Source organism: Talpa occidentalis, unplaced genomic scaffold, assembly GCF_014898055.3.
Source record: "Talpa occidentalis isolate TD23 unplaced genomic scaffold, MPIMG_talOcc4v2.1 talOcc4.4, whole genome shotgun sequence".
Lineage (NCBI taxonomy): Eukaryota > Metazoa > Chordata > Mammalia > Eulipotyphla > Talpidae > Talpa > Talpa occidentalis.
In genome coordinates, this window is record NW_023604295.1 from 11100857 (window position 1) to 11115426 (window position 14570).

The following is a 14570-nucleotide window of genomic DNA, read 5'->3' on the forward strand; positions in this document are numbered from 1 at the left end:
CTAGGATATGGGAGAAACAGCAGTTATCTGAATCTTAGCGATTAGACTAAACATCAAGGAATGTTAAATGCCTCCTCAGTTATTTTAGTCCACAGGACTACAGCCACTGCTGCAGTTACCATGCACCTTCACATTCTTCAATCAGAAGGTGTAAAAGTTGACTTCGCACAGCTTCATTGTTTACCCAACAATACTTCAGATCTCTGCACATTTGTGACACCCAGACACTGTCTCTATAAAAGGGCAATGTCATTTGTGCACAAGAAGACAGAGAGAGTCTGATCAGGGCCTCCCTGGTGGCCTAGGGGTTAAGTCTCACTGCTACTGCAGATACAGCCCACCACCAGAGCCCACCACCAGGGCTTGACTTTGATCCCTGGCCAGGGAGCTACCCACATGGAGCAGCAGACCTCTCCTGTCTTGCCTGCTGCTCCCCTCAGCAGTGTACTTCAGTCAATATGCCTTTTTTGCTCCCCACTCTGTCTCTGGTGAGTCCTCTCACTCCCCACACCTCTATCCTCCACCCCAGTTCTTCTATGCAAAAAATAAATTAATAATATCTAAATAAAAAAAGGCAGCCCAATCATTCAAACCTGACTTAGATGACATCAACCTGAGGTGCACATTTCTGAATTTACATTTTGAATGACTTGGGTATAAAATAAATTGATATAAAGGTGAATTAAATGTTAGAAGTACCATTAAGTAAGCACATTTGCTTGGTATAAAAGATCAAATGATACAATGCAGGTACAGATACATAAAAAAAGTGAAAATAGAATGCTAAAATTTAGTCATTTACCATTTAGCACTTTTTTTTTTTTGTTTTTCACTGCTACCATGACTAAGGAAAACACTCAAGGAATATGCTATATGTTACCTAAATAATTGGCAGTGAATTACCAAAAAGCTAGGCCATTTAATTTCAGTCCTTACAATTTTGTCTCCCCCTTGTTCTTCCTCTCATTCCTTATTTCTTCTTTTTTGTATGTTTTTTAAGACATCATAACTTTTCTGGCATTAAAAAGATGTTCGAACAAACTGATGTTAACTCTGCCAAAAAAAGTTCGTTTAAAAACTTGAGGTTTAGTTAACATGAACAAATGTGTTAAATTATTAATAATAAAAAAAATAAGAAGTGCATCTGCTTATTATAACACATATCCCAAAGTGGGCAAAGTCAAGTTCTGTAAAAGCCAAGATTCTGCCTGTGTTGGCCTAGAAGTTTATTGTAAATCATTACTGAGCCAAGGACATTTAGGGGATCAATGCCAAGTTAGTATAAAGGTGCCAATGTAGAATAATCCTTAAAAGATGGAGGCACCATCGTTGAAGTAACTGAAAGTACAATTCATGTCATGTCAATTTAACTGGAGACATCTGTTACTAAGATCTAGAAGCATATCAGTCTATTAATTTCTAAGTAGAAGTATTCAGTTTGTGCTCACCCACTTAGTTTTAGTAAAGACTCTATAAAATTGTCTTTGCAAAGGTTATTTTTCATGAAGCCAAGTTTCAATCTCTGCTATTCTTGATCATTATTTCTATTTTAAAATATAGGTAGAAAAGGAGAAGTTGGTGCAGAAAGAAAACCCTCATCCCTATTGGAAAACTGATTTCTCAGGAGATAGTTTTCCTTCCCATAGTGAACCCTGGGTGTGTCCATGTTATCTTAGTGCATCAGGCATCCCTTGTTAGTCTATTTTATCCATTGTGAACACATTTTGTGAATGTCCTTTGAACTGGACTTGAAATATGGCAAGTTTGCAATGTGTTTATTCAATAACGATCAATTAAATTTTTGGATTCTATGAGAGTAAAAATATGATGAATAGGTTAATGGGAGAATTTCTGAAAATCAAAGGCTCCCTCAATAAGATAAAGAGATGGGGGGGAAAGACAAGGAGGCACATTAGTAGTCACATTTATATGGTTTAAATAGATGAATGTTAGAGATATATCAATAGGCAGAATCCCAAGTTTCAAAGAATAAAGAGTTTATATACTCTTTTTCATTCAATAATTTATTTATCAGTAGCTTGGCTCACCAAGGGCACATTTCTTCAGTGGATCATCTCACAATATAATTTGTAGTTTGATATTTTCTAGACAATACAATAAGTTTCATTCTCCATGATGATACACAACATCATATCCCTCTACCCTGAAACACACAAAAATAAGAATCAGAAATTACCTGCCATCTCAGATGGTTCTGAAACAATCTTGCCTTTAGGCAAGTTTTAGACAAGTTCTTCAAGGAAGGTTTTGACACTGGATGGGTAGCTTATAAAGTGTCTAATATCATCATAAAGTTCCCATATTGCTCCTGTTTGTATTGTATCCATGTAAGATTAGTTTATTTGAAGTAAGTCAACCTTGCTTGTCTCTCCATAGGTGCAGTATTGTAAAGATGACCCATCCAACTTACTGCAGGACTATAATAAATCCACAGAATAAGCAATATAATAAATAGCTTCTGCTTTTCTTTGGTTCTAAACAAACTTTTCTAAACCTAGCACTACAGTTAAATAAATTTAAAAGTATCATTTAAAACATTGAATTATCATAATTTACTCATTAGGTCTATTTGGATTTACATATTTCCATTAATTAATGTGATTTTTTTTAAATAAAATATGGAACATAGTATTTAGGATCTGTCAAAATCAGTTCTTTTATACAAGGGTGTATTACTCAGTATTGATTAAAAAATCTTATGCAAAAATAAGTTTTTAATTCTTTCGGGCTTCAGACTGAAGTCAGTTGTTTGGGAAGTGAATATTTAGTGTTAGATGACTAAGAATTCTGCTGTATATTTAGATAGTAACAGTTAAATACAGGTTTGGACATTAAATTTAGTTAATAGGGCTGAAAGTGACCTCAAATTTGGAGGGAAATTGTGTACACTTCCACCTCCTTATGCAAACCCCTGCTTTGAGATGAAGACTAACTCACTGGAACAAGACATAACTTTTCTATTTCACCAGCCTTTGACACTTTCTAGGCCAACTGCAAGCTTATATAGTATTTCATATTTCCATATTTCAGCTTAAATTTAAAAATATTATTTCAAAATTAACCAGAAATAATGGAAATAATTTTGTGCAATTATTTCCTTAATAGAAAGTTTTAACCTAATTTCTCCTTGTAGTCTGTGAAATTTTATTTTAAGTACTGAAATACCTGCTTACAAAACAATCTCTCAATTACATTTCTGAGCAGGAGCCCCTCAACTTTGTTGGTGAAATATGTATATTAATATACAACTTTTAATATGCTTTAAAAATCACTAATGAATTATGTGGAAAGCATTCTTTTAGACAATATCGTTAAAATAACTTTAACTTTAGACCTACTTTATTATTAATAGGCAAATTATTTTATTATGACTGTATTTAAAAAAGAGTAAACTGGTTTGTGTTTTCAACTTGTGACCATTTCTCTTTTTTGCACTATAATTACCAAAACCACTGATGTCAAGAACAACATCTGGACTGTTCTCCAGTCTCTCTTTGGCACTTGGGACACAGAAATAAGTCATTAGTTGCTAGCCAGTATGCAGAGTTGGGATCAGAAGTTGCCTTATTCTGTCCTCAAGAAGGTACCCCACCAAATTGACAGGAAGCACTCCAAGTTAACCCTAAGTTCTGAGTTAACCTTTAGAATAAATACACAGGTGTTGACATTCTAAATAACCTCTTCTTAGTAAAAAAGCTATGAAAACATAGCTCTCTTAAATAATGTGCTTGAGGTTAAAGGAGTCAGGGCAAAGTAAAAGACATCACCAACCTTATATCGCTGTGAGGTTAAAGGGATAGAAAGGACTTACTTAGAGGCTACACAATTTTTGTCCTGGCCTCTATCTGACACTTGTTGTTCACTATTCAAAAAATGAGGAGAGGAATCCTTATGTTATAATAATTTCCAAGGATGTGAACCTTATAGGAAATCAGATGAAGGTAGCATATAAACTAAATGTTCATGTTAGAAATAAATCTACTGGGCCTCCCTGGTGTCACAAGGGGTTAAGTGCCACACTATGAAGCTGTCCACAGCCACTGCAACATGAACTTGATCCCTGGCCAGGGAGGTGACCCACGTGGCACAGCAAACATCTCCTGTTTCGCCTGCTGCTCCCCTCAGCAGTGTATTTCAGTCAGTCTGCCTGTTCTGTTCCCCACTCTGTCTCTGGTGACTCCTCTCACCCCCCACACCTTTGGCCTATACCCCAGTTCTTGTATGCATAAATAAATAAATCTTAAAAAAGAAAGAATCTATTAATTTATTTTACTGATAGAGAAGTCAGTTGACAGTAATATGGAGTTAGGGATGGGGAGGTGGACAAATAACCATACAGACACATGTCATTTCCTCATAGTGCAACTGAAGGCAGAATACTGCTGAGAAAAATGGATTTGGATGTCTAGTTTGGGTCTGAGTTGTGCTGACATGTAAGAGCCTTGTAATCTTTTCTCCCTATAATTTATCCTCTTCATAATCTTTCAAATGAAATTCTTGGTTCAGATCATCAATAAACTCTAGAATCAACTTTAGTCAAACATATGAAATATTCAATCTCAGTTAATCTCTGATATTCAACTTCTTTCTGAATTTTCCTGTCTGACAAAATCTTAGACTTTTCTAGACTCATCCCTCTTTTACACCTCTGGTGAAGTGGATCCAGGGAACCACTTCTCCTGTGTTTGTGGCTCCTTCACATTTGTGTGGGGTGTTCACCCTTCAAGTGTAGAATTTTAATGATAGAATGACAGTTTTACATTTGGAAGATGTTTTAGATCAAATGAAAGACATTTTGAAGACTAAAACTCCTGGCTAATGTGGTTTGATATGTGACTGATGGCAAAGTAGACTTAATTTTACTTTAGAGGTGACATATATAAAGAAGTGGTTCTTCCACACCAGGAGTCTTCCTTCTACCCCCTAGACAGGTAAATGCTTTGATGGGGAGATCAGTGCACATTGGTAGGGGCTGAATTCAAATTTCAGGTTTGAATTTCTTTAGCACTCTGAATTCCCTAACCCTGACCTCAACACTTTTTCCTCTGGTTTTCTCCATGAACCTACTCATGATGGTGGACTACCCTGCCTCATTTATTTTAAATGACTATAGATAACTTTTTTAGACATATTTTAATGCATGCTAATTTAATGTATATTTGATAATTTATTTCTTTACACTATACTTCCTCTTGCCCGTTTATTTCATACTCTGTAATACATTCCTAGACATCTAAGAGTTGATATGCCTTGACTATTAAGACGGAGAAATGCATTTCTCATGGGAACGTTACTCCTTTATTAACTGAGTTTTCAATCAATGTGGATTGCATATGGTGAAAACGAACCTTGAAATATGTGATGAAATTTAATTTAAAACAAAAACTTGAAAAAGAGTGTCATTTATATCATAAAGCAATGTATGCATTGTGTAGAAAGTTAAATGGCTATTGGTGACTGTAAACGCAAACATCGAAAGAGATTGTAGAACCGACCTTTCCTGGTACCTGAAGCCACAATACCTTGGCCCACCAGTGAGACTGTTTATTTGCATGAAGTTTTCCAAATTTCCACCTCCAGGAAATGTCATGGCATCTTTCCAGGCTTCTCTGTCCCAGAACATTTTTAGAAGCTCAAAAAGGATGCTCAGCCTGAGTGTAGACAGAGTCAGGCAGTGCTCAGGATTTAAAGAATCTGGGAGCAAAATTCAACTAGTGTGTGGGGAAATCAGGAAATAAAACCCTCCTTCCCCATTCTTCTGGAGAACAACTCTCAGCTATTGTTTTTTTTTTTTTTTACTGTTCCTTTAAGAGTCAGTTGCAGGACTCATCCCATTTGCTACAGAGAAACCAACTCAATAATTAACTTGCAGAATTCCAGATCAAGTATTATGTTGAAACAGCCTTGATCAGTAACATAATCTTGAAGTTTTCTCACCCTTCTCTGGTTTTTACCCCTTCCCTGTCTCACTGTTTTTCTTTTACTTCTGTTTCTAAGAAAAGCTGAATAAAACGCATGTTGTAGGGAAACTGAGTGAAGGAAATTAAATAGCTTTATGCTGTCCCATACCTTTTTGCCTAAAGATATAGAACCACTTACAACACCTTGCTTGATCAATGTTAATCTTCTCTTAGCTTTAATAGACATTAGCTATGATATTTACCATCACAATACAATGTCACAATCACAACTTCAGCCCTATTAAGGTCCCCTCACATCTCTAATAAATGCCTTCATTTAGAGAGAACAAGTCTTATTCAAGCCTGTACTGTCACTGGTTAGTTTTAGTTTTAGTACTTAATAATAATTCCCCCCAAATTTTAATTTGGTTATACATTTTTTTTGTCTTTATAAGACTAATGGCCACTAGGTAGAAAATGATAACAATTAAGATTAAATTCAATGAACTCACAGAAAACCATTAAGAATAGTATCTGTTTATTGATTGCATATAATGAGACTACTTATTCTTTTTCTTTAAAAATAATTGAAATGACTAGTCTTATTGCTAAAATGCATTATAAAGTATAGAAACACAATCTGATATCAAACAAAAAACATAATGCTAATTTTAGTAATCCATATTCCACCATTATTAATATACACTTATCTAAATCCAGATTAGCAAGTTTACTTTAAATTACTTCTCATAGGCATTAGACACACAATGTACTTGTTTGCAGAGCATCTCCATGTTCACAACAAAACAATAAAATGCCAACAAAAAGTTTAAATAACTCTTGGGGTTGGTGGGGGCATAATGCACAGACTTAAAGGAATATTTTTAGAACTTCATCAAAGTAATCTCAATAGAGGAAGTTGATTATCTCCAAAATTCCACATCAAATGTCATTTAAGACAGAAATGATCAGTAACATAATCTTGAACTATTCTTATCTTTTAAAATATTCTTCTTTGAGGGCCTCCCCGGTGGCGCAGCGGTTGAGCGCTGGGTTGCGAAGCTGCCCGCGGCCTCTGCGGCGCCGGTTCGATCCCCGGCTGCTTCCCGGCCACCGGAGGAGGATCCCACATGGCGCGCAGACCTCTCCTGCCGCCCGCTGCTCCCCTCGGCAGTGTACTTCGGTCCTTCTGCCTGTTCTGCTCCCCGCTCTGGCTCTGGTGGATTCTCTCACCCTCCCGCGCTTCTGACTGTACCCAGTGCTTGTATAAACCAAATAAATAAATAAATAAATAAAAGACTGTCACTTTAAAAAAAAAAAATAAAAAAAATAAAAAATAAATAAAAAAAAATAAAATATTCTTCTTTGAGATAAGTTTTCTATTCACTACTTAAAAATTTCCAGTAAGAAACTAACCAATCACTCGTGGATAAGATAAATATGCAACAATACTTTCTCCATAAAATAATATATAATCACCTAAATACAATAATGGTGAATAATAATATGTTGATTTCATTTGTAAAATGAAAGACTCTAGATTATTTTGAATATGGAAGAATACATTGCCATTTATTCATTTTATCAGAAGTGCTTTCAAATGTATAATTTTTGAGCATTCAGGTGAGATTGGATTGAAGGAGATTGGATTTTTGAGACATATTCATACAGATAGTAAATATCTGGACAAAATTATATATATCCCATGTTAGAAAATGTCAATGTGAAACAATGAAGCTGCTTATGAAAACATCAGTCTTGCAATTGTTTTGCTGATTTCTAATCATTATTTGCACATTTGATTTATTATTTACACTTCTTTTCAATGAGTTTTAGAAATATATTGTATCTTTTTCATTTAATTGTATGAAGGAAATATTTTCTCAGTTAAAAAAGGTGAAAATGACATTTTTGGCATTCCAATGTGATTTGCATGAGTAGAAGATATAGGTTATCCAAGATGCGCTGAATATTTTGGTCTGATTTCCCAGGGGTGAAACTTCAAGGCCAGTGCAGCTGTTTATTTTATCAGAGATTTGTTCAACTTCAATTTATGTACTTATGGGTGTTCCAAGAATGACCTCCCATTTTTTTTTTTAAGTTTTTTGTCAGGTTTTTCTCCTTTGTATTGAAAGGCTCAATATATTCATTCATTAATCTCCATCAAAGTTTAATTTTTAGAGGTTATTCATTTATTGTAAATGCAATTCACAATGGAGTAGTGAGTATCTTTGACAAAAGTATCTGAGGATTTACAGAAAATGATAGAATGATGTGCACACAGGCATAGAAAACTAGGAAATGCAATCCTGGGGGAAGGATGCTCTGTTGTTTGTCTGCTGTAGTCATGTACAGTTTAATTTTTCCTTAGGTGAATAAGTTATTTCTGTAAATGAACTCAAATAGGATGATAGGCCTAATAAATAATTAATGAAAGAAGTGAGTGAAATATTATTATTGCATGATACCTCTTAGATTTAAGGAAAATATTACATGCCAGGTCTAATATTTATGTGAGTAAAAAAAGATATATATATATATATATGATTATAGAAAGGTTGTATCCAAGAAAGAATTTGCTGAATATTTGCAATTTAATTGACTTTTAGTCATATCTCATCAATCTTAAGACTTGTTGTATAAAGATATCCATTATAAAGAGTATCATTATAGAAAGCATAAACTTTTTCATGTGTAATACTTCTAACACATAATAAATCTGATTCTTAAAAGGCAATGGAAGGATTTATAAAATGAGAATTTGCTGCCCTACCCAGTGGTCTTTGCTGACATGTTGCTTTTATCTTCCTCTATTTCCTTAAACCACACTAGTCATTTAAAGGACAGAACATACCTCTGGGTCTGCACTCTAAAACACAACTGTCAATTAATGAAAAATTTGTTTTTTCCTCATTTAAAATGGGTAAGGGTATTTTTGTCCCATTGTTTCACAAACCCACCCTGCTGTTGTTGCCAGATAAGCAGAAACAAGATAAGACCACCATGTTTTCAGTCTCCTCACATCATTTCTCATGTCAGCCCTCACAGAACATTGACACTTGCTAAATTAGTCAAATCAGTCTTAATTCTTCCTTATCTTTTATTATTTTGACCCTCTCAAGATTCCCACAATCTAAATTTGCCTGGAAAAGTTATATTCTTCCAAGTCAAGAATGCTTTTTCCTCAATAGTACCATGAGTTGGCCATACTTTCTGGTCATTTGAATTCTTTGTAATTATTTTCCTTGACTCAAGAGTTGCGGACTAATTCACTCATTCAGTTAGTTAACAATTTCTTTGCCTTAGTTCAGATTCTCCCCTCTCAGTAATTTTCTAGTTAGTGCTTCCTGCTTCTAAGTTCTCCACATTCAATACCTTCTTTACTTTGTTCCTGGGATAATCTTCCAAAACTGAGAATTGTCTACAGAAATAAGTTATGTTTCTATAGCATGAAATATAATGCCCTTCACAATCCCACTTAAACCATTTGCCATTTCTCCTTATTTATTTCTTTTTCAGTCTCTACAAACATGACCAAATCACAAAGCCATGGAGTGATTAACAAATATGCTGGGAATTGTATGCTCATAGCTCTATATTTTGCAATCATCCATTTCTATATCTACATTGAATAATTTTTTTCTGAACCTTTTGCACATGGTCCACTCCCATGTAATTCTTTAAAGCCCAGTGCCATACCTTGTGGCATAAAGTTTTCTCTCAAATGCCTAAGCATAATTAATTTATTCTTTTCTTTGTATTTCAAAAAGAATGTTTGATGTACACCACTGCATTAAAGCGCTCATTACATTAGTTCCTTCATTTATGGTTAAATTGTGATATCCCTGCTAGATATCAGGCCAATAGAAATTATGTATTCATAACTTCTTAAGTTCTCCCCTATTCCTCAATTCAAAGTTGTTTTTTTTTTGTTAGAAGCCATGCCTTCCACAAAGTGTAAAACCACTTGCATCATAAGATTCTAGAAAAGAAACACTATGGTTTATATTACCTTACACAAACTGCATTGGATTTTTTTTTTTTTTGCCAAAGTGCTGTATTCTATGGATTGAAAATTTAAAATAACATTGTCATTGCCATAGAATAGTTCATTATATGCCATTTCCCAAATACTCAGATGGTGAAACGAAGTGAAATATGACATGTCATAATTTATAGAGATGTGCAGGTGCACAAATTAACATTTAAAAATAAATACATAGGGGCCTCCCCGGTGGCGCAGCGGTTGAGCGCTGGGTTGCGAAGCTGCCCGCGGCCTCTGCGGCGCCGGTTCGATCCCCGGCTGCTCCCCGGCCACTGGAGGAGGGTCCCACATGGTGCGCAGACCTCTCCTGCCGCCCGCTGCTCCCCTCAGCAGTGTACTTCGGTCCTTCTGTCTGCTCTGCTCCCCGCTCTGGCTCTGGTGAATTCTCTCACCCTCCCGCGCTTCTGACTGTACCCAGTGCATGTATAAACAAAACAAACAAGCAAACCAGCAATCAAATAAATAAAGCATGCCTCTATCAAAAAAAAAATAAAATAAAATAAATAAATAAATAAATACATAATTAAAAATACATTTGTACTACAGAATTTTAAATTTTGCTTCATTGAATGGTGGCCTTTAAGTGGTTTCCTTTTAGTTTTCACTATCCCAGGTATTAAATTTCATACATCTGAGAAGACAGATATTTTTCCTCTTTAATTCCTGAAGTCTATTAAGCAAACAGCAAAGAAATTATGTTGTTTTGATATACATTCAAATATTTTGACAAAATCAGAAACACTGAGCAAAAATGCATGCATCCAATTATCCGATGCATTCAACAAAATACAGTAAAAAGTTTTAGATAAGTAGCATTTTTAGCATCATTTAGAAAGAGGTAGATCCTACAGCTTCAAGGAGAATAAATCATGTATATGAAAGAAAAGAAAATCTGATGTGCAAGCTATTGGAAAGTTGATGTTTGTTCTAAAAAATGTCTCAGGTAGCAAGACTTTTTGGAATATTTTCCTTGTCATTCCATTGTTTATTTCACCTTTTATCATCACACAAATGACTTAGACTATCACAACATTCTAACTGGATAGTTCTATGAAAATACTATTCTGAAAAATGTTAGTAGATATGGAGTTTCAATTTCTGTTAATAATATTATAACTGAATGCATATTAAATTAGTTCAGTATTTTGTTTCATCTAGATACATGTTAGAAATCAATACTTTTTAATGTCGGGGGGAAAAAGACAAAATTAGAAAAAAATTCTAATTAATGAATTTTCAGTTTAAACTGATTATTCTAAGACAGAATTTTGTCAGTAAAATTTTTATAATCATATTTATATTTGAAAAAAACCTAGAATCTTTTTAATATGGACTATGTATGTAAGAAATATAATATAATTATATCCATGTTTCTTCAAGTTATTATCATTATTAGAATTATTAACATAATTTTTGTGTTCATGGCTTAAGTAGTTATATCAACCAGATTGTTTTACAACATGCTACAATAATAAATGAACTCAAAATCTTGAGTGCTTAAACAATTGTTTCCTTCAGAATCTAATGTCCATCATATGTTAGGGAAAGTATGGTTCTACTCACTTCAGTTTCAAAGTGTGTCAAAGATTGCCAATGCCACTTGTTGGTTTCAGTACCATAATGAAGCAGAGCACTGAGTCTCCTACCAATGTAGAAATGACATTCTCAAAATTAATTGGTAAGACTTAGTCACATAGCTGTGTGCGCAGAAAGAAGAGAGATAGATCTGTTCAGTGTATGGCATCAATGACTAACACTGCTTAAGAAATGCAAGGTGGACGACAGTGCTCACTGCCCTCAGCTTTCTGTAATTTCTCTTGCAATATAATCTTTGTAAGAGGAACTGACGAGTTATTTGGGGTCAAATAAAATGGTAAGACTTCCTATTTTTTATTCTTATTATTTAATTCACAAAGAATGATGAAAGAATTTCATAAAAGTTTGCAATGTTGGCTAGTTGACATTTTCTTTAAATGCTTGAGTAATAGCCAGCATACATGTTATTTTCAAGTCATTCCTATCTTAACTTCTCTGTGTCTCAGTTTTCCAAAGAAGCAGCAAGTGATCTGACCACATAATTCTACTTAATATTGCTGATCACATTGATCTGAAAGAGTCTTATAAATAAATCCAAAATGACTTGAATCCAAGTCTTTGGTCTTGATGGCAGCTAGTGAGACCCTAAGCCGAGGACCAATGAAGCTATGTTTTAATCCCATGGAAACTGTAAAATAGTATGTGGGAATCGTTTCAGCTGATAATTTTGTGGTAATTTGTGATATAGCACAGACAATTAACAAACTCTACATGAAGAGTTAGTTTAGGGACCCAAAAACTTAATTTTGAGATATGTTATATATATAAATTATACTATAAGCTGGAGTTATGTAAAGCTTTCTGGGATAAGTTTAAACAGATTGATGGAACTTCAGAAAAAGGAATTGGGATTTCTTTCTAACAGAATCAGGAATCCATAAATAAAGCAGTATTGCTTTCATTTAAAAGTGAAATTATTTAATGACTTACATGAATAAGACACATTGGCAGCTGTTTGTAGACTAGTGAGTTATTTGCATGGGTTGAAAATAGAATATGTTAAGAAAATAGTAAAACTTCAGGTTAAAAGGTATTTTGGAGCCTCGTTGGTGGTGCAGAGGTTAAAGACACTATCAAACTATCTAGGCACTATCAAGCTATCTCCAGCCACTGCAGCATGAGTTCGACCCCAGCCAGGGAGCTGACCCACATGGTGCAGCAGACCTCTCCTGTCTTGCCCACTGCTCCCCTCAGCAGTGTATTTCAGTACATCTGCTGGTTCTGCTTGCCACTCTCTGGTGAATCCTCTCACTCCCTGTACCTCTGGTCTACACTCCAGTTCTCTATGCATAAACAAATAAATCTTTTAAACAAAAAGGTATTTTTGGAGACCGTTAGATATTATCATAGTTTGTTTTATTTTTGAATATGTTTTTGAGTGGGAGGGAGCTAAGATGGTTTTCCTTTCATTAGTTTTGTGACTTTGCACAAATGATTTCCTTAAGCCTCACTTTCTCATCTAGGAAATAGTTAAAGAAAAGTTTACTCTTTTGATGTTTTGTACACTAACTGCAATGTACTTATACAATGACAAAAAAACTAAGTGTTCAGCACAGAGAAGAACTCTGTAGTGAATGTTATCATCTATATAATGTTTGGCTATAGTGTGGAAGATATGCTGGGGAGGAAGAAGAGATGACCAAGAGAAATTCAAAGGTACTATGATGGACTTGGACCATCATGAGAGATCAATACATGAATCTGTAAAGACATAAAGAACTAAGAATACTTGTCAATACCAAGCAGATCTAAAGGTCAAAAGAGTCCATCAAGGAGATTAATAGTTCTTTTTTTTTTTTTTAACTAAGCATGACTGTTTTTATTTTGGGTTCTATTTGTTGTTGATGTCATTATCATGGCCGGTATTTTCATTTTTACAGCTGCTCCCAGCAGAATTGATTTTATTGTTAATGGAAGTGATTGAACATTTTGAAACATGGAATAATGTGATCACACTATTCTTGAAGAGCACCCATGTCATGACATATGGATCCAAGTAAAGCAACAGTGGGTAGATATGCTGAAGTTCCTCTGTGTAACCTGGTAAAGCGACCAAGGGGTCTACATGAGAGTCATGATGGGGAGAATAGAAAAGCTGTAGTAGGTCTACACATAATCCAGAGGGAGAAGATAAATGAGTGACTTACAGAATAAAATCTGGAAGAAAAAGAGGTGATTCCAATGACAATCTGGGGAGAGTTTGCATTAACTCCCAAGAACATATTTTGCTTATCTTTGCCAAATTTCTGGCCAGTAAAAACAATATGTTATTGAATTAACTCTGGTGTGAGTAATCACAATAATGAAAATGGCAAATACTACACATTAAGACTTCTTTTTTTTTAAAATGGGAAACTAGTTAAGCTTGCAACAGCGCATTACTGAATAATTCTTGTTTTCACATGAATATTGAGCAATTATGAAGATAACAGTTCTATGAATTGGGAAATGTAAGTCAAGAGAAGAAAAAAATTGAATTGAAAAAGGTAATGACATAAAAGATTTATGATGTTCTGGTGGATAGAGATGGAGGAAAATAATCATCAGTTTGCTCGAGGGTCTTTTGGGTCTCAGGATCCAGGTGTTAGTACTCCATCTACTTATATTTCATTAATGTTTGTTGAATGACTAACTTGTATGCCCTCCAATAAGGAAATCCAGTAACATCTCAGAATGTGAAATTTGACATTAGAACTACACGCACAACTAGACATACACACACGCACATGATATAAGATCATTGATATAGGATGATAATTGAAGGAACAAAATAGAGGATTTCATTAAATGTGTGGAATGAAAATAAGAAAATAAATGAATTTTAATTAATTTGTGACCAAAGACTATTGAGAAGGAGAAAAAACTTGTATTGACAAAATCTAGTGAGGGGGGAGAGGAATTCCTTTTTTTTAAAGATTTATTTATTCATGTATACAAGAACCGGGGTCAAGGCCAGATGTGTGGGGGGGTGAGGAGATTCACCAGAGACAGAGCAGGGAATAGAACAG

The 14570-nt window shown here is 34.6% G+C and overlaps 1 long non-coding RNA gene across 3 annotated transcripts in view; it reads right to left on the bottom strand.

Moving 5' to 3' along the window:
• Positions 1-14570, bottom strand: part of LOC119256754 (uncharacterized) — a 50150-nt gene that overhangs the window by 28007 nt on the left and 7573 nt on the right. For all 3 annotated transcript variants that reach the window (XR_005127876.2, XR_008554078.1, XR_005127877.2), the window contains exon 2: positions 2049-2164. This is a non-coding gene — a long non-coding RNA (uncharacterized LOC119256754). The remainder of the gene's footprint in view (positions 1-2048; positions 2165-14570) is intronic.